This window comes from Ambystoma mexicanum, chromosome 7q (assembly GCF_040938575.1).
Source record: "Ambystoma mexicanum isolate Mex_15411 chromosome 7q, UKY_AmexF1_1, whole genome shotgun sequence".
Lineage (NCBI taxonomy): Eukaryota > Metazoa > Chordata > Amphibia > Caudata > Ambystomatidae > Ambystoma > Ambystoma mexicanum.
In genome coordinates, this window is record NC_090941.1 from 1,029,579,651 (window position 1) to 1,029,599,424 (window position 19,774).

Here is a 19,774-nt window from a genome sequence, read left to right on the forward strand (position 1 = left end):
ACTGCACTTCCTGGCCACAGGTTCATTTCAGCGGACAAGTGCCATAGCAGGGGGGGGGGGTGTCACAGGCCACGCAGTCACGCTGACTGCACCAGGTGTTGGCCATCATGACTGCACGCTCATCAGTCCGCAAGCACATATACCTGCCCAGAACACCTGCAGAAAGGCAGGCTGCCGTCCAGGATTTTTAGGGGTTGGCACACTTCCCCAAAGTGCTAGGTGCCATTGATTGCACCCATGTGGCTCTACGTCCTCCCAGGGCAACTGAGAACATCTATAGAAACCGCAAGCACTGCATTCCATCAACGTGCAGGTAGTATGTGATGCCAAGGGAATCATCACCTCAGTATATGCCAACTATCCAGGGTCCACCCATGACAGTTTCATCTACAGAATGTCAACCCTAAACCGGGACTTAGAAGCTGGCCGGCATGGCGATAGATGGCTGCTTGGTGAGTATAAATGCCGCTGCACATGCATGCATGTCAGATACTGAATAATGTCACAACCCCACTAATGATACCCATCACCACCTCCCCAGGGGACAGTGCCTACCCTCTGAGCACCCACATGATGATGCCAATTCGGAACCCCACCACACCACCCGAGGTAAGATACAACACAGCCCATATTGCAACCCGGGGCATAGTGGAGCGCACATTCGGAGAGCTCAAGTCACGCTTTCGCTCCCTTGACCACTCTGGTGGGCAGCTGCTATACGCGCCCCCAGTAGTGTGCAGGATTATAGTGGCAGCATGTGTCCTGCACAACGTTGCAACCCGCCGGGGCCTGCCGGGGACATGGTGGTGCCCCCACATCCCCAACCACATGCACGGCCGCTGCGCATGGGAGGGGAAAGGGCACGTGGTGAGGCAGCCCGTACCCAGCTTGTGGCTAATTACTTCACCTAAAATCACACCCCTGTGGAGTGCACACAGCCCTGGCACATACCAGCTGACAATCAATGATGATGACATAAGGGACAGTCAACTGTCACAACCATACCAGCCTGAGATTGGTCACCTGGAAGTGTTACATTGTGTGCATCCCTACCTACGGAAAGACAACCAATGCTGTGTCACAAAAAGACACACATTTATGCTGCATGATTGACTACCCCCTTGCAAAATACAACATGAAAATAGTGCCATGTCACCCAACCCCTCCCCTTGTCTGCCACCCAACACACCATGGCATGTCATGCAATGTCAAAGCAAACAAAGGAATGCACAACACATGACACAAGTGTCACAAAGTGCACTGTCCCAAATGGAAAGAGGCCACAGACAATATGCTCCCAGTAATCAATAACAAACAGCACACATGACCAAATACTTCCCAGCAACACAATACAGCAACACAGCATGAAACATTGCGAGAATATGACAGTACAAACTCAAAGTAGTGTAAGTCTTACAACCTGAATAATCCAGCACATCCACCCCTACCAATTGCAGAGTGTTGCTGTCAGGAAAATGTGTCAGTGTACTGCATACAACATGAACTGCATCTGCAAAGGAGACGGCCTTGTGAAGACATGAAGAAGGTACCTGCGAATAAGGAGAAAGACATGGATGCACAAGCACATATCAATACACCATGCAGGGTTCAATACAAAAACAAACCCCACTAGGGATGTCCACACAGTTATGACTACAGACTGCCCACACAGCTCATGGGAGACCAATGTCACTGTGTAAGTCACTGTCACTTGGTCACACCCTTTGCAAGCCCATAGAAATGGGAAGCAGGAGGGGTATGTGTGTCAGGAACCCAAGCATCTAACCCAAACACAGGACAAGCCTGCATGTGCCCAGCCGGAATACACATGGATGCCCACGGGAGCCACACAAGGCAACACACTGTAAAAAAAAAATGCTTTAAAAAAAATGGCCATGTGAGGGCCAGGGGGGGGGGCACCCAGGATGTTCGAGGACAGGGTGCACACCAACAGCCACCTGTGTGGATGTTGCGGAAATAAAAATACCTCCATGGGCTCATGGCCTGCACGGCTACGCTAGTGTGGGAGTAGTGCTGCTGTCGCTCTCATCACCCTCTGCTGCTGCATCAGGAGGTGGTGGTGCTATGGGAGGCAGCCCACGCAAAGCCCTGGTATGGTCCTCCATGGCAGCAAGCATGCGGGTGTGGAAGGTCTCGTTCTGGAGGATGATAGTACGGAGATCCCCATGCAGCACCTGACGGGTTGGCTGCATTTCTGCACGCATGGCCTCCCGTGATGGCCGGATCTCCTCCCGAGTTGCCTGCAGCTCAGCTGAGAGCGAATGTGTGAACAGCTCCAGCTGCTGTTCTGTCCTTAAATTTCGGGAAGCCTCAAGTTCACCCAGAGTCTCTCTGAGGTTATGGAATTCTACCCTCAGGGTTTCCCTGTGGCCCTGTGACTCTATAGATATGGCTTTGCGTAGAGTCTCCAGTGCCGCCCGTCGGTCCCTGTTGGACGCCAACATGTCTTCCCTGTGTGATTGGCAAATGGAGTCTGTTGCTTGCTGTTGTTGCTCCATCTGCCTTACAGGGGGGATAATGGAAGTGGCCACCCTCTCCATTGCCTGAGCCATCATTTCAACCGATGCTCCCTGTTGGGCTGCTATACTGTAAATGGAGTTTTCCCATACAGTATTGCCTGGTGGCGTACAGCCAACACGTTGGCGGGCACCACACCTGTTCGGGGCAATGGTGATCTGCACGTTGCTGTGCTGACACTGCCTGAGGCTGCAGGACTGCATTCCCACCTCTGATCTGCTGGCCCAGGAACAGGATCAGATGTTGTGGAGTGTGACCCTGCATCCGTAACTGCCAAAGGTGGACTTACCAACACTGACATCCCCACAGAGGGTTCTACCCCTGGTGCAGGTGGGTTGGACAGAACAGAATCCCTGCCAGAAACACTCACCTGCGACTGCACATAAGTCTCATCATCCGATTCAGCACCTGAATAGAGGTCCACCACACCACGTCCCCCACTGGTGCCCGGTCGTGCCTGAGATTCCTCCTGGGTCTGCACCATCTCCTCAACCTCAACAGCATCAAGTGCGTCATCACCTGCAAAAACATGAAAGACAACAAATGGAAACAGGCATGAGCACCATAGCACACACATAGGCCTGACAAGCCAGAGATCCAGTACATGATTTACACATGCCCCACATGACTATAACCCTGGCATGCATGCACTGTCAATGAGTTGGTAGGGAAGGCAAAAAGCAGACACTCAGGACACCAAGATGGAAAAGCAACACATTTGCTGCATGCTGGGTAGCACTGGCATCACATATTAGCCTGTGAGTGGCATGTCCAATACACATACATGACACATGCCAGCACACAGATGGCATGTAGCATAGCCATGGTACATTTGACAAGTACATCCATATGTCAGTGAATGAGTACTGTCACCCATGCATGTGAGATGGACATGATGAGATGAAAAATGCTAGATAGTGTGACAAAATACACATGTGCCACAAACTGCAACACATCCAATGTACAATAATACAGTGATGGCAGGCAGATGTACACATCAATGGTTGGTCACTTCAACATGACAGGAAACAACTATCATGTACCACATTCAAACACGCCCCAGAAAGTAATGTGAGCAGGCCAGTACTCAATCAGCCTGAATGGTCTAATCATTCACATAACAAGGTAACAAATGTGGGCCAATGTGGGGTGTAATCAATGACAGAAGCATGTCACATATGTGGCATTAGGGCTGATAAATGTGTTGCAAAAATGGGAGAATTGAAACAATCAGCCTGAATGAACCCTGAAAAAATCTGAACAATGTTGTTGCAAGATGACAGTTCAACGGCAACTGCAGTAATGTTGCGCTAATTGGCTACTGTGGGCAGAAGGGATACTGTCATACCCAAATTCAAGGCCGGTGAATGTTTTGGAGGAAGCACATGGGTGACCCATACCACTCAGGAGTACACACCCTCACCTGGCACTCAATCAGAACCCTTCACCCAAACAACATACACATGGATTACACACACATGCATGGGCACTCATCGGACAATGCGTCGTAATCTGGTAGGTCTCCCACGCCTTGGATCTGTTCCTCTGTGACGAAGGTTCCAGCAACAGACTCATGTTCAGTGAGTTGGTTGTCCTCTGGTGGAGACCCACCGCCAGTCACCAGAGTAGAGGCATGATTTGAGGCCAGCTTGTTCTTTGCTGTGCGTTTCAGGTCATTCCACCGCTTCAAGCAATCATCAGCTGTGCGCCTCACAAATCCAAGGGCACTAATGATGTCCGTGATGGTCTGTCAGTGTGCCTTACGTTGAGCAGGTGTGGTCTTGCACCCTGCAGTCACCACCATTTCGCGGCTATGTGCCGACACATAGGCCACAAGTGCATCAAGTTCGGCGTCAGTAAAGCTAGGCTTTATTGACGTGCTGGAGTGTGTAGCCGTGTCTGGGGTCTCAGCCTGTAGTGCCAGAGCACCCTTCTTCTTTTTCAAAGGTGGTGCGGATCCTGAGTGGCTTACGCCGCTCTGGTCAGTAGGGACAGAAGCGCCGGTGGACTGGGTACTAGGAGTGTGCGAATGCACAATGACCATAGGTCTTGGTGCAGGCATTGGCTGCCGGGTGATGTTGGCAGGGCCAACGTCGGTTTGATGGACCTGGACCGACACTATCCTGGCTGGGAGACTGAGAGCTGAGGTGGATAGAGCTGCAGTTGCCCTGCAGCCTCCCCACCCTGCCTACTTGGGGCAGCAGATGACATTGCTGCCCCAGATCCACGTGGCCTGGTGACAGCAACTTGCACCGCCACACGTGGCTTAGACTTGCTGACCTGGAAGTCAGCCTGGGAGTCATCCTGTGCCGGTGCAGGTGCCAAAATGGGCTGGACCAACAAGGGCTGAGCTGGGATGGTGTCAGCTACGTTTCCCACAACCAGGAGGGGGAGGGGCATGGGTGTCCCTGATTGGTCCTCCACAAACGGGGGTCTAGGGGCACCCTGCAAATCCTGGCCAAATCCCTTACCGTGCCCACCACGCCCACCTTTTGGAGGTCGGCCACCTTTGCCTCCCTTACCGCTTGGTCGCCTCCCAACCATGGCACTGATGTTGTTGTGCGTATGGGAGTAGCAGTAAACAATTGTCCTCAGCGATTGGGGGTGAAAGGGGTAGGGTACTAGATGGAATTCGTACCCTAGTGCTCTAGCAAGGCTGTCTGTGACCCCTGGGGGAAGATGACGGGTCACACAATGCACAGGCACCCCTTAAACAAAAATGAACGTGCACGCAACCCCTCGTAGACCACGTACATGGAAAAATGAACCCGCACTATGCTGTGGCACCCAGAAACAACAAAATAAGCGTACACGTAATACACGCAGCCTACACTGACCTCTGAAGGGGTACGCGGCACACAGGGCAAGCACAGTTGGTAAATACGTGCGCGACTCACCGTATGCCTGGAAAAATTCAGTGAAAAAGACGTGCGTGTGCACGTTGGCAACACCCCGCCAAAAGAAAAATTGTATGCCGTCTGAGGAAACAGGACAAAAGAAGAAGTGAACGATATTTGAGGAAACAGGCCAAAATAAGAATTGAACGCTGTCAGAGGTAACAGGGAGTACGAACTTGAACCATTGTGAAGTAATCGCGTGTGAACCGACTAGAAGTACAAAATTCACCCACTCGCTCTCCACGAAAAGCACGTACAAGAAAATGGCGTCCTACACGTACCTTTTCAACCATCCCACATGTACAACGTCACTTATGCATGTACGCGCTAAGGCCCTTTCCTCCAATTACACGAGCTGACACTCGGACGTGCAGTTTTTGCACATGTACAATGAACATGCACCCATGTTGAGGGAAACGCCCTTGCGCGTCACGGCACAGATCCGCTTACGCGCTAAAGGGCCTTTGGTCCAATGAATTCGCATACGTGCTGTTTCTTCACGTGCTGATTCACTATGCACCCGTCACGAGGGAAACACCCGTGCGCGTAATGTCACAGACGCGCTTACGCGCTAAGGGCCTTTGCTCGAATTACACGCTGACGTGCAATTTTTTCACGTGCCAAATCACTCCGTATCAAGCTGGCCATGCGACAACACACGGAAGACCACGCTCCTGCCCAGAAGGCCGAATTACTGCCCCCAAGAGCCCCGAGCACGCTCCCACCTGCCATCTGCTGCTGCCTGCCTGCTGCCCACGTGCCCTGCTATTTGCTTCCTGCACTTCAGCCAGGGGTGCAGTTGCTGTAACCACCCCTGCTGGAACTGAAGACTCCCGACTGGGATACCATCGCTCCACAGCCGAGCCCCAGGACCCAGTTGCCCACCCACATCTGCCTCTGGGGTTGCCATGTCGGGCACAACACCATCTGGCACCACTGGCAACCCCCAGCCAGAGAGGCAGAGGGCCACCAGCTTCAGTGCCAGGGAAGTTGGTGTCCTGGTGGAGCAAGTCCTGGGGCAGTATGATGCCCTCTTTGGAAGTTTGCGCGCCGACAATGAAGGACGGACCAGGATCTGGATGAACATCGTGACTGCCATCAACGAGGAGGGGGTGGCAGTCCGCGACATCAAACATGTCCGAAAGCGCTCTTGAAGGTAGCGGATGCCAAGGGGTGCCGGGGCCAGCTGTCAGACCACCAAATGAGGGTCCTGGAACGCATACGCCCAGCGCTCCACGTCCAGGTCCTTGAGAGGCAGACCCATCTGGAGTCGAGCGGTAAGTGTACATGCATACTGATTGGACGCTGTGCGTGTTGTGGTGTGCCAGTAGTGTGCAGGTTATACATGTGTTTTTGGAGGGCCATGTATGAATGTGTATGTACAGGGGCATGGGGCTGACACATGGGAGTCCTCTCATGTGTGAGACACATGGATGGTGTATGTGTTGGTCAGCATGCAGGCCAAATGCAGGTGTGGGAGCACACAAGTTTGCATTGCTGTGTATGTACGTTGGCATGGTTGTGGTGTCACACATGGATGGTGGTTCCAGCTGCATGTATCTGCATTGTGTGCATGTGTGTGTATTTGACAAGTGTGCAACTGTGATGCAACATGGATGCATGTGGCACTGACATGTAGAAGGCTGAATGCCAGATGTGACATGGATGGCGATCTCATCACTGTGACAGTTGGTGGACATGTACACATGCATGTAAGTGTGTTGGTGTGTGTGCATGTGTTGTGCACTCCCTGTGTTTCATGTGACGTCAGGCTCACCTTCGGATGCTGATGCTGTTGTATGTGTATGGATGGTGCTGCCTGGTGCAATATTGCTGTGGAATTGCTCATGTGTGTAAGTAGAAATGACATGTGTGTTAGGGAGTGTGATGCCATGTCTGAAGTTTGACAATGCTACTCATGTACAGCTGTCATGTGTGTATCAGTCCATTGTACAGTGCCCTGATGTCTGTGTTCTATCTCTCCCTGTCTGCAGCGTCAACTGATGAAGAGGGCGGAGAGGGTGCTGTGGAGCAAAGCGGCAGGGATCACACCACCAGCCGGAGACGCAAGGCCCGGCTCCCCTCCCAGATTGTCATCTCTTCGGGGAGTGAGGAGTCTGGTGCCGCGTCTCAGGCCGCAGCTGCCGAGGGTAGGTCCAAGAGGCGGAGGTTGGAGATGGACTCCTCGGCAGCAGAAGGGGCAGCTGAGACCCTACAGTGTCCGACAGAGGAAGATGGCATGGAGTCATCCATGTTGGTGGGGGGTTTGGAGGAGGAGGAGGCCCTGGAAGGGACCTACACGGGGTCTGGAGGTGGGGATTCCACTGGTGCTAGTGGTGCAGTGCAGAGGCAGGGACAGGAGGCAGCACAGGCCGCCGCAGAGGTGCCTATGTGTAATCCTGTCCCTGATCCTGTGACTGCATCATCCGGCACCAGCAGGGATGCCTACGTCTAGACCCGTTTTCAGGGAGGGGATGGGCGCACAACAACTGGCCTTCCTCTCCCTGTGGACGTGGCACCCGGGACCGGGTTGAGCCTGTCCTGGCTGGGATAGCGTTGCGTCAACGGGGGATGCGAGGTGACCTGCAGTGTTTTCGTGAAGACACTGCACGTCATCTCGGATGCCTCTTTGACTGCATTGACCTACTGGGATGGGTCACCAGTGCTGGATTCCTCCGTGTACTGGACCTTCTTGTGACCCCCTCCTCACCTGAACCCCCTACGCGCCAGTCGTACTGCATGCCATCTTCCCACCCATGTATCACCTGGGTACCGTGTGGAGCTGCCTCTGACCCAGCGGCCAGGCTGGTGGAGGACACATCCCTGCCACAGTCGGGAGTCGGACGTCCAGCAGGGGTGGCCACCACGACAATTGCACCCCAGCCTGAGGAGGACGTGCAGGCAGCAAGAGCCAGGGCGCAGGCACAGGCACAGCAGCAGCAGCAACATGGTGGGAACAATGATGGCTCAGGGCCTTTAACATCGGAGGGGCAGGCATTGGCCAGAGTGCAGGAGAACCCAGGATTACAAGTGTCTTCCATGTGGCAGCGGTTGGGCTATGCCATAGATGCGGAGCGGCAGCGGGCGGAAGAGGCATGGCTCACAATGGTCAGGGCGGAGAACTCCATGCGGAGGGCACTGAGGCGGGCCGAGTGCCTTGAGGCAATTCGCAGGGAGTTGGAGGTCAACATGTCTTCGTCCCTGCAGAACCCTCTGGGCCATGGAAGAGGACCGCCTCCAGCATTGAGTGGAAGTTCAATGATGCCCTGACCCGGGACATCAAAAAGTGAGCCGTCGGACTAGCCCGCTGCCATTGTTAATAGTTAGTTAGTTAGTTAGTTAGTGTTAGGTTTCATTTTTGTTTTCATTTTTTTTTGGGGCGCTTGGACAATACCCCACATTTCTGTATATAGTTCTTCATTGGTTAGTGTATTTTTGTAGGTTTCATTTGGACAGTTGGGCTCATGGACCCAGGATTTCATCCTTGTAAATAGTTGGAGTGTGGATTTGTCGACATTTTCTTTTTTGATTTTTCCATGGAGCAATGGATTTTACTTTTTCATTTCTGTTTGAATTTGCTTTGTTGAGGGAGACTTTGGAGACATTTTTGATTTCATATATTTTGGATTCTGATTTCCTTTTTTTATCATTATGTGATATTCTGCATTGTTTTCCTTATGTCCATTGTTTGGTGTTTAAATTTGTTTCTCCACATTTTTTGTTCAATACAATTTTTCCTGTACTTCAATGTGTGGTATTCTCTCATTGGTTTCATGCATGTCACGATGTGGGTTTTCACATTCACTGGCACCCATTGTGTGTGTGTGACGGACATGTGTTGATGTACATACATGCCATTTGTGCTGTTTCATGTAATGGCCATTTCAATGTGGGGTGTATGTTATGCTTGGTTGGTTATTTGGGCAGGGGTGGCGTGCAGTGGGATTTGGGTGGCCATGAGGGCCATGATTGTGGGTCATGTTGACGTGTTGGGGGGGACATGAGTGGGGGCCTGCTGACTGGTGCCCTTCACTGATGGGTGGGTGGGTGGGTGGGGGGACATGAGTAGGGGCCTGCTGGCAGGTGCCCTTCACTGCTGGGTGGGTGGGGGGACATGAGTGGGGGCCTGCTGGCAGGTGCCCTTCACTGCTTGGTACATAAGTGGCGGCCTGCTGGCAGGTGCCCTTCACTGCTATGGGACATGAGTAGGGGCCTGCTGGCAGGTGCCCTTCACTGATGGGTGGGTGTGCTTTGGGTGGGGGGACATGAGTGGGGGCCTGCTGGCAGGTGCCCTTCACTGCTTAGGGGGGACATGAGTTAAGGGCCTGCTGGCAGGTGCCCTTCACTGCTGGGTGGGTGGGAGGGTGGGGGGACATGAATAGGGGCCTGCTGGCAGGTGCCCTTCACTGCTGGGTGGGTGGGTGGGAGGGGGGACATGAGTAGGGGCCTGCTGGCAGGTGCCCTCCACTGCTTGGGGGGACATGAGTAGGGGCCTGCTGGCAGGTGCCCTTCACTGCTGGGTAGGTGGGTGGGGGGACATGAGTCAGTGCTCACTTGTGCGTGGTGACATGTGGGCTGGCTGGGGAGCTTCGCCAGGGTGGATGGGCTGCCTGTGGGGCATGGCCAGGGGTGCAGTATGTTCCCCTGTGTTGTGGTCTGCCTGCAGGCCATGGGGAGGGGTGTGAGGGCACACCTGGGAGGACACACACTGCCAATTCGTTTGGACACCCCAGAAATACACGTGCCCCGCTCGCACAGGGCCTACCGCGTGTGAAACTCCCCACGAACCTCAGTAATACACGTGCCCCGCTCGCCCAAGGCCTATCGCGTGTGAAACTCCCCGTGAACCCCAGTAATACACGTGCCCCGCTTGCCCAAGGCCTATCGCATGTGAAACTTCCTGCGAACCCCAGTAATACACGTGCCCCGCTCGCCCAAGGCCTATCGCATGTGAAACTCCCCGCGAACCCCAGTAATACACGTGCCCCGCTCGCCCAAGGCCTATCGCATGTGAAACTCCCAGCGAACCCCAGAAATACACGTGTCCCGCTCGCACAGGACCTACCGCGTGTGAAACTCCCTGCGAAGCCCAGTAATACACATACCCCGCTCGCGCTAGGCCTATCGCGTGTGAAACTTCCGGCGAATGAGCGGGGTACATGTATTCCGAGGGGTGCGTGGGGAGTTTTACACGTGATTGGCCTAGCGCGAGCGGGGTACGTGTATTCCGAGGGGTGCGCGGGGAGTTTTACACGCGATTGGCCTAGCGCGACCGGGGTATGTGTATTCCGAGGAGTGCGCTGGGAGTTTTACACACGTTTTCGTGGTCGGGGGGGCTGTATGCTGGTCCACTGGCCTGTGCGCCATGTACTGGATTTGTGCGCTGTTCATGGCGCACGAGGCGGGGTTGGGGGCGTAACTGGCGCTGCTGCAGGGTCGCTGCGCCACTCTGCGCCACGGCTCCTTAGGTATGTCAAAATCCATGAATACGCTGTGCGCCGAAATGGGTTTTGGCGCACGCGGCTGGCGCAGACTGTCGCACGCGCACACTGTGCGCCAGCCGCGTGCACCACTTGTGCGCTGAATTCTATGAATTACACCCATAGTCTCTCACTTGAACTAAGGTTATGTGTGATAGGCTGATGCTTCCAACTCTTGTTGTCCAAATGTGTGTGGATGTCGTTGATGGCAGCTTGATGAAAAGTGTCTATGAAGCTCTCATTTGGCAAATTCGGCGTGAACTTGGACTTGAGTTTGAGTTCCTGTATTTTCAAATTACAGGCATTTAATTCTACATCAGATTCAAGCGACATAAGTAGGTGAGTATTTTCTATGTCCGCTAAGGATAGTGACCTAAGCAGGTCTGGTAGTGTACGAGTCACATGGGTAATTTCAATTTTCTCGTAAATCTGAAAATATAAATCAGAAAATGTGTGTAATCTGTCAGGGATACGGACAGTGTTAGGAGACCCAACAGGGATTTTACTTGTCCGACTTACTCTACTAATTTGGGTAAGTCTTACACTTCTAGGGGCTCCAAACCGAATCTGTGTGGTATTATTGCATATATCTTACTGTCTTTTATTATACATCCCCCACAGGCTTCCTAACCAGCAGTAGGTAAGGACTACCCATCCCGTCAGGGTCGGACTGGCCCCATCGGCCAATCAGCCCGTGGCCGGCCCGAAATGATGTGAAGTCCCTGGGGGCCGGTTTCTGCCCACGCCTGTGCTGGTGTGAAAAAATTGAAAACAAAAAATGTGAAAGCGTGTTTTTTTTCTGCCTTTGTCTCTGTTACATTCCATCTGGGTGTCCCCCCGAAATATTTTGTATGATTCCAAGATGCACACAGCACCGATTTTACTTAAACAGCGCTTCCAATGGCAGCCTCCAAAGTGCCTAGGGCGGCCTCCTAACGACATGCTGTGTAGAGTGCTGAAGAAAAAAATGCTCACGTTGAACAAGACCTTCCCTGAAACAAAACACGGGGCTTGCCTTGCAGTCCTCTCCAGCCCCTGTGATCCCTCGTTTTCCAATTTGCAGCTTGCGAGGCCCCCCGGGCTGTCATGAATAGGAATCACACAGGTGCTGTAGAGGGCCTTTGCAAGGCGAGCTATACGTTTTGTTTTCATGATAAGATGCTCAAATTTGAACATGACCTTTTTGTTTTTTCGTTTGACTCCATTCACATTAGGTGATCGGCGGCCACAACACAGACAGCAAGGCTCGTTGCTTTGCATAATTCCCCTCCCCCAAGCAGACCCATGTAACTATTTTACTCAGCTCCAGCACGAGCCTTTCCTTGCTCTTGCAGCTCAGCACACTTTGCAAAAAGCTCCAGCAGCATGTGCTAGCGCCCGGGGTATAGCTTGAGCTGCCCTGCTCCGGCTGGGAAAAGGCTAGTGCAGGGTCTCATTGTCCCAGAGTACTGTGGGCTGTCGGACACGACTGCCTAGCAGCCAGTGCCCAGTAATTCTAGCGTGCATCCTGACTGCATGTTCAGTCCGGTAACAGCAGCAGACCCAGAGGAGTTCTTACCCCCGGCACACCAAACAAACTGGACTGGTGGGACTGGTACTGGACTTGCACACAGCAGGTATGGAGAGCGTGGGATGGGAGGGGGTGTTGCAGGGTGAAAGCGAGCGTGCCACCTAAAATACTGGACCACCTTAAGTCAAAGAGGAAGGACCTGACACGAGGGACAGGGAGGAAGAGGAGGGGCTACTAGAGCCCGGGAACAGATCTGTGTAGAGGGCAATAAAGGAGGTTGTTTCCTAAGCTGTCTCCTGTGTGTCTTTGTACGAGATGGCCCCCTCGGGGCTCGCAGGCGCAGAGTTGCATGTTGGCCCCATATGGTGGTCCCAGTGAGGAGTACAACAACTGGCGACGAAGTGATTCGAACCCTACGCTATACGGCTGATGGAACTAAACTGATTGTATGATGCACAGTCGATGACGGAGGGGGCACAGTGAGCCCAACAAGACGGGTGCGCAGAGCCCAGCAGTGTGACAGGCGAGGAGCGTCCAGCAGAGCCGAGCGGACAGGATAGCAACACGGGAGAGGAGGATTACTCTGCCGCGTAAGAGGCGCCCCCGCAGGAGGAGAGGTGGGTGTGAGGAGCCCAGCAGCCCGTACCGCAACCGAGGAGCGGCCCACAAAGAGTGCCCGGCTATGCAGGCCACAGAGTACGTGAGGTGCAGGTGACGTCCCAGCGAAGAGTCGAGTCAAGAGGAGCCCAGGGGACAGGATAAAGCAGTGAGCCCAACATCGCAGACTGCAGAGGAGGTGAGGTGCGCTTCCCGCAGCAGCAGGCCGCAGAGCAGAAGCGGCGCAGAGACACTGGTACCGAAGGGGACAAGAGCCCAGCAGCACGGCACCAAGGGGGGAACAACCGTCGTGGTGAGCACCCACTGAAGCCCCAATGCGCAACGCGTGAAGACCGCCAGATGATGTGAGGATAGGAGCAGAGGGAAGGACACAGAGTGCCCAGCTGAGGAGAAACACACGACGCACTGGCCAGTGCGCCCGCCATCAAGAGTACGGGCCAAGCAGGCAAATAGATACACGTGTCTTCAAGGGACCCGGCACTGCACGTGTGACATCACTGGCCCTTGCATGAGAACCGTAACTACATGAGATGCAGCGCTGAGTCAGGGAGATGCCAGCATTGGCAGGGCAGAGTCAGCCAAGCTTGGCAGAGCGCAGCGTGAGACCCAACACAGTGGGCGAGATTGACCCACAAGAGAGAGGCCACAGGATTGCAGGAGGGTCCACTGCACACATGTGATCCAGCGACCAGCGTTACGAGACAGAGGGAGAGACACCCGAATGGCATGAGGAGTAACACTATATGGCTGAGACACATCACAGTACCAGAGAAGCCCGCACTACAAGTGAGGCAACACCACCTGAGTGAGACAGCACATCAGTGGACACCACTCTTTTAGGTGACAACACTGAAGGAGGCACTGCACCGTGCAAGCTAAAACGGCGCAAGAGGCAGAAGAGGCCCGTGTGCCACCAGTCAGAGCACGCAGGACCGGCGCAAGGAGAGGAGCGGCACAGGACGGTGCCAAGAAGAGGATCGTGTGCCCAGCAGAAGTGGCCACAAGGAGCAGGCATCGCTGCCTGTGGTAGAAGAGGGTAATCGGACCCTGCAGAGCCAAGGAAGGCTGTAGTCCCGGTGTGTCCAGCAGTGGAGGTGTAGCATGCACTGCTACATCTAAGAGAGTCCATCGGGAGAGTAAGGGAGCCCAGCAGGCGGAAGAAGCACAGAGGAGCCCCAACGCAAAACGAAGACCGTAGCGGCCCAGAATGGGAGGCACCAGACACCGGTAAGGAGTCCACACCCCTCCCCCATCGGGGCATGTAGAACAAAGGCCTGCGCAAGCGTCGCAAAGAGGCCCGCGCCCCTCACCCATCGCCGCCTGCCAAACGAAGAGCAGCGCCAGCAAAAAGCACCACAAGCGCGCCAAATCGCCCCTGCGAGCGTGGAAAAAAAAAAAACACAGGGCACACTAACTGGGACACCATCATCCCGCCAGCCATGACGGCAGCGAACTGCCCGCAAAAGAGCCAAAACGCTCCTGCGAAGAAAGGAATGTTTCTAAATATCAAAAGGTAACATACGAAACTAACATACCGGGACATGACATCGTGCCAACCCAGGGGGTCCACATCATAAAAGCAGCACGAAACCGCAGAGCACGAGTCCAAGTGATAAAAGACACACATGACAAGTGCGTTACGACAAGACTCCGGAGGACACCGGCGCCATCAATCCTCAGGCTCACAGAGGGTTAACCAGAAGAAAGCTATAAGGGCCAATCACCGACCACCACTACAGTGTCCACCCCACACCACGCAGACCACCGGTACTGCAAGTTGCCAAGCCCACAGAAGGACAATAACACGAATGAGCAACACCACGAGGATAACCACAAGGTGGGAAGCCATCACGTCGCTCACACCACTGCTGAGGACCAAGGGCACGCATTTGTAGACTGCCAACAGCCCCAAAAGAGCAAAACCACGCCATAAGCCACAGCCCAGTGAACCACAGACACACGTAGCAGCCCATACAAACCACCTGCAATGGTGACAAGAACATGCTCACAACAGAGACTACCAGAGACTGCTCATCTGAGTGCCACCAGCAACGCGGGAACGACTTGGGAGCTGGCAATGGGAAAAGGCGGTCTGGCAACGCCACACACCACCCACTGAAGACCCAAGGAGCATCAAGAGATCTCATGCAGAACTAAAACCCTGTGGAGGGATACCGCTTGAGACCTGCTGCTCTCAGCTGGCCAGCAGCTAGCCCAGTGAAACACAACATAGAGGGTCAAGCACAAACATTGTAGTACAGCGTTGTCGCAGAGGAACTAACACAGGGACGACTGCCACTGGAGATTTATGGCACATACAGCATGTAACAGACCACGGACGGCATGAGGACCAGGACGTAAAATGGCCGGTTACGAACCAGGAGCATGGCGCCGGAGAACAAGGATGAGAGCGGATTGACAGCGGGACCGGAGAACGACAGGATAGCAGTACCGCAAAGAGCAGGTGATGGAGGAAGATCTTGATGACCCTGAGGCAACAGCAAATGAGACAGCTTCAAGAGAAAATTACCCAAAAGGAGGGGGGCAAGGAAAAGCGGAGGGAAGAGGGGGAAGTCCACCCACAGTGGAAAGGGGACACTCTGCCCAACAGCAAGAAATGAGAGGAAGGCAATTCGCCCACATAGATGGCAGCCCACTGCACAAGTAGCAGGAAGGCCCAAGAGACCCACAGCAGAAAATGGAGCCCAGAAAGGAGGGCAGCAGAAAATGGAGCCCAGAAAGGAGGGCAGCAGAAAAGGGAGCCCAAAAGGAGGGCAGCAGAAACAGCAGAAAATGGAGCCCAGAAAGGAGGGCAGCAGAAAAGGGAGCCCCCAAAGGAGGGCAGCAGAAAACGGAGCCCAGAAAAGAGGGCAGCAGAAAACGGAGCCCAAAAAGGAGGGCAGCAGAAAAAGAAGCCCAGAAGGAGGGCAGCAGAAAAGGGAGCCCGAAAAGAGGGCAGCAGAAAACGGAGCCCAAAAGGAGGGCAGCAGAAAAAGAAGCCCAGAAAGGAGGGCAGCAGAAAAGAGAGCCCAGAAAAGAGGGCAGCAAGAAAAGGAGACACACAGGAAAGGAAGCCCAGGTGTAAGGGCCAGAGGACAGAACAGGAAGGAGTAGGACACCTGCAACAAAAGGAACCCAGAAAAGGGAGCCACCGGAAAGAACAAGACCGACTGCTGAATACCACAAAGGATAGCCCAAATACGCGACTACTGCACAGCAATCACATCAGCAAGGAGCACTGCAGGACAACAGTAGAAAAGGAGCTATCTGCGAGAACGGAGAGACTCAGGGAGGAGGACATAAGAGCAGCGGCTAACAAGACTAAAGCGCACACAGCAGCGACCACCAGAACGCAACACAAGTCGCCGACCCCACAAAGATGTTAAGCAGGGGGAGGTGTTGCAGGGTGAAAGCGAGCGTGCCACCTTAAATACTGGACCACCTTAAGTCAAAGAGGAAGGACCTGACACAAGGGACAGGGAGGAAGAGGAGGGGCTACTAGAGCCCGGAAACAGATCCGTGTAGAGGGCAATAAAGGAGGTTGTTTCCTAAGCTGTCTCCTGTGTGTCTTTGTACGAGATGGCCCCCTCGGGGCTCGCAGGCGCAGAGGTGCATGTTGGCCCCATATGGTGGTCCCAGTGAGGAGTACAACAGGGGGCTGCTCTAAACGATTCTTCTGGAGTTTGACACTAAACCTAACAGTGTGACTAGTCTGTCGTTGAGTACCCTTTCCCTGGTATGGTACTTCTGTTTTTTCCTTCCATGCACTCGTGCAGCCAGCTAAGGCAACGTTTTGTGTAGAATACATCAAAGGACTGACATTTACAGCTGGCGAATTTCACCACTGCCCGTGTTAGGCGAGGTCACAGCATAGCTTGAAGTGGGTGTTAATTATATTTCATTGCAATGCAGAGGCCCAGAGCGGGAGTAAATGTAAAGATTAGAATGCCTGAATCATTACTAGACATTCACCACAGAGGAACGTGCCATCCTGAGAGACAGTTTATTTCAGAAAATAATTTCAAAATTCAGCACTCCCCTACAAATGCAATACATATTTCTGGCCACAGGGTAAGCTCTTAAAAAAAAGGGAGTGATGGGAGCAAGTGGTTCTCCCTGTCAGGTCATTTTAGTTTACCAATTCCATGTCCCTCCCGTTTTTTTTTAAAGGGGGGGAGATCTTACTGTGCTTAAGCATGCTCACAGGATCTAAAATGTGCACAATAGGCACTAACTACATGGGCAACCTCACATTGGTAATAACATATTAAACAATTTCCAATTTTGGCCGTACATACCAAGTAATCGATGTGCAGTGTCAATGTTGTTGGAGAGAAAATACCACTGGCTTTAAAGTCATATACATGAATGAACTGCATGTAATGCAGTGATTTTGGGCAGTTTCAGGGATCCACAAGGAGTTCTTTGAGTGTTCAGATCGATGACAAATGTAAACTAGGAAGCTAAAAAGGTAGCACAGAAGGTTGAGTAACTGCTGCTGAGATGTTATATGTTCAGTTCTACCTGGGGATTCTTGGGTATTTGGTTGTGATTGCGCTGCTTTCCCTATTTTGCCAACCTCTGAAGACTGAAAGTAGATGCACGCAGGCTTGACATGCTTGCCCCCGACCTGCAGATTAACTTAACTGGTCTGCTGTTAAATCTCTGTTACCAGTTTAAGGGTATCCACTACAGAATTATTGCTCATTTTACCATAGCCGATATGAAAGCTCAGTGGGTTGAGCGCTCGCTGCTGCGATGTGTGTCTGATCTGCAGGTTGGAGGTTCGAATCCCAGCAAGGCCATCTCAGCCTTTCATCCGTCTGAGGTCGATAAATGAGTACCAACACAGGTTGGGTGATGTTGTATGCATATTTGTTCTATAAAAAAGAGCTTAAGTGTAAGTGCTATACAATAACATATCATTTGGCCATGGACGTCTACTTGCATTCACAGTAATTGTACAATATTGATCTATACACACAGAAATTAATGATGCACATGGTGATCCATTCTTGTATGAAATGTATATCATATTAGTGAAATCATAACCATATTTTTCGTAGTGTACTTAGGAACAATGCTATTTGATGCCACTTCCTGTTTTATGAAGGGGTGAAAGGTTGTGTTTCATCACTTCCCGAGATGTCACTTTCGGGTTGGGTCAAATGACATCACTTCCGGTGATGCCATCAGAGGTCAAGGGTCGTGAGACAAGGGGTGGGCCACTTTTTTGAGGCGAGGGGTGGGACAATTTTTCTTGTGTGTGCCGGGCCTATTTCTTGTCCCAGTCCGACCCTGCTGATCCCATCCTCCGTATTTTGGGGTATTTTCCGTTGGGGCTGGTCTTATTTTACCAATCATCTCTTTGCATTCATGCACTCCACATCCTGGTTCACGTTTACCCCCATATCGTTCACGGGTTTCAGGGTGCCACATACCATTCACCCCTAATTCAACATTGTAGCAGCATGTAATAATTCACCCAAATAAGGCAAGCATGTGCCACCCAGATTGGGAGTTTCATTGGGATATGCTTTAAATGTGCCATGTGGAAGTATCTATGCTCATGACAATATTTGTTTATCTTAATTTCGTGCAAAACTTCCCATCGATGGCCCAAATGGTATGTGTTTTTCTTTTTTCTTTTTCCTTTTTTTACTATTTCCTTGATTTCCAATTTTACATGTGCATCTTTGCTTGGTACCAATGTCACAATGGACTTTATTGTGTACAAACAATTTTTCTTTAGAATTTAAATACAATTGTGGTTTATTTTTATCTTTTCATGTTTATGCAATAGTGTATATGCCATCCATTGAACAGCCTTGAGAATGACCTCTGTGTCGATGCACGTGTCGGCTGTTATCAACATTAAAGGAACCAGTCTAACTCTTCACGATCACTGTTCATGTTATTTCTACAATAGCGGCCAACAGAATCTTCCCAGCATTGGATAATTAGGTTGAGCGCGATTAGCATCACACCAAGTTGCCTCAATCTGTATTTTAGGGTGGGTGGGGGTATACCACCCTGTGACTGCCACACAGCCAGCCTCTGTAACCAGACTATAGGGTCAGAGCTCACTAAAAATTCAGTCCTAACCCTCATTTATATCTTGCTCATAAAATAAGCCTCTCAGAGTTAGCAGCATCTAGACATGTCATAAAATTGCAAAACGATGCATCAAGTTAGACAAAAGCAAAGAAGAAGCTCACAAGGTGCAGGGTCATAAACTAAATCCCCAGAGCACAAAGAGGCACATGCCAAGTTAAATAGATGCAGAAAGAACAGCACCCATTGTTGTATATGTTACTTTGAATGAGGATTTCTTTTTAAATTACTTACAAAAATAACTGCATTTTTTGTCAAATACATACACATGCATACATTTTGCATTGGAATTGCCCTGTTTCTCCTTTTTTTTGGTTTGGTAAAATAATTTAAAAGAAATAGCTGAAAACATATCTACAGTCTAAATGAAAACCCCAGTTAAGTTAACCTTTCTTCAATTGCAAATGGGAACATGCTGTTTGAGAAATATGATTCTGTAAAGGCTCTTGTAACATATTACATGAACCACTCTGGCTGGTTGAGGATTCCCTGATGCAGATATTAAAAGATCTATTGAGATTTCTGTCTTCAGGTATAAGTAGCACATGTGTTTGTATTTTCTGCAGTGACCATTTGTGCCCCTCTCAACTCTCATATAAGGGCCATGCACCCTCATT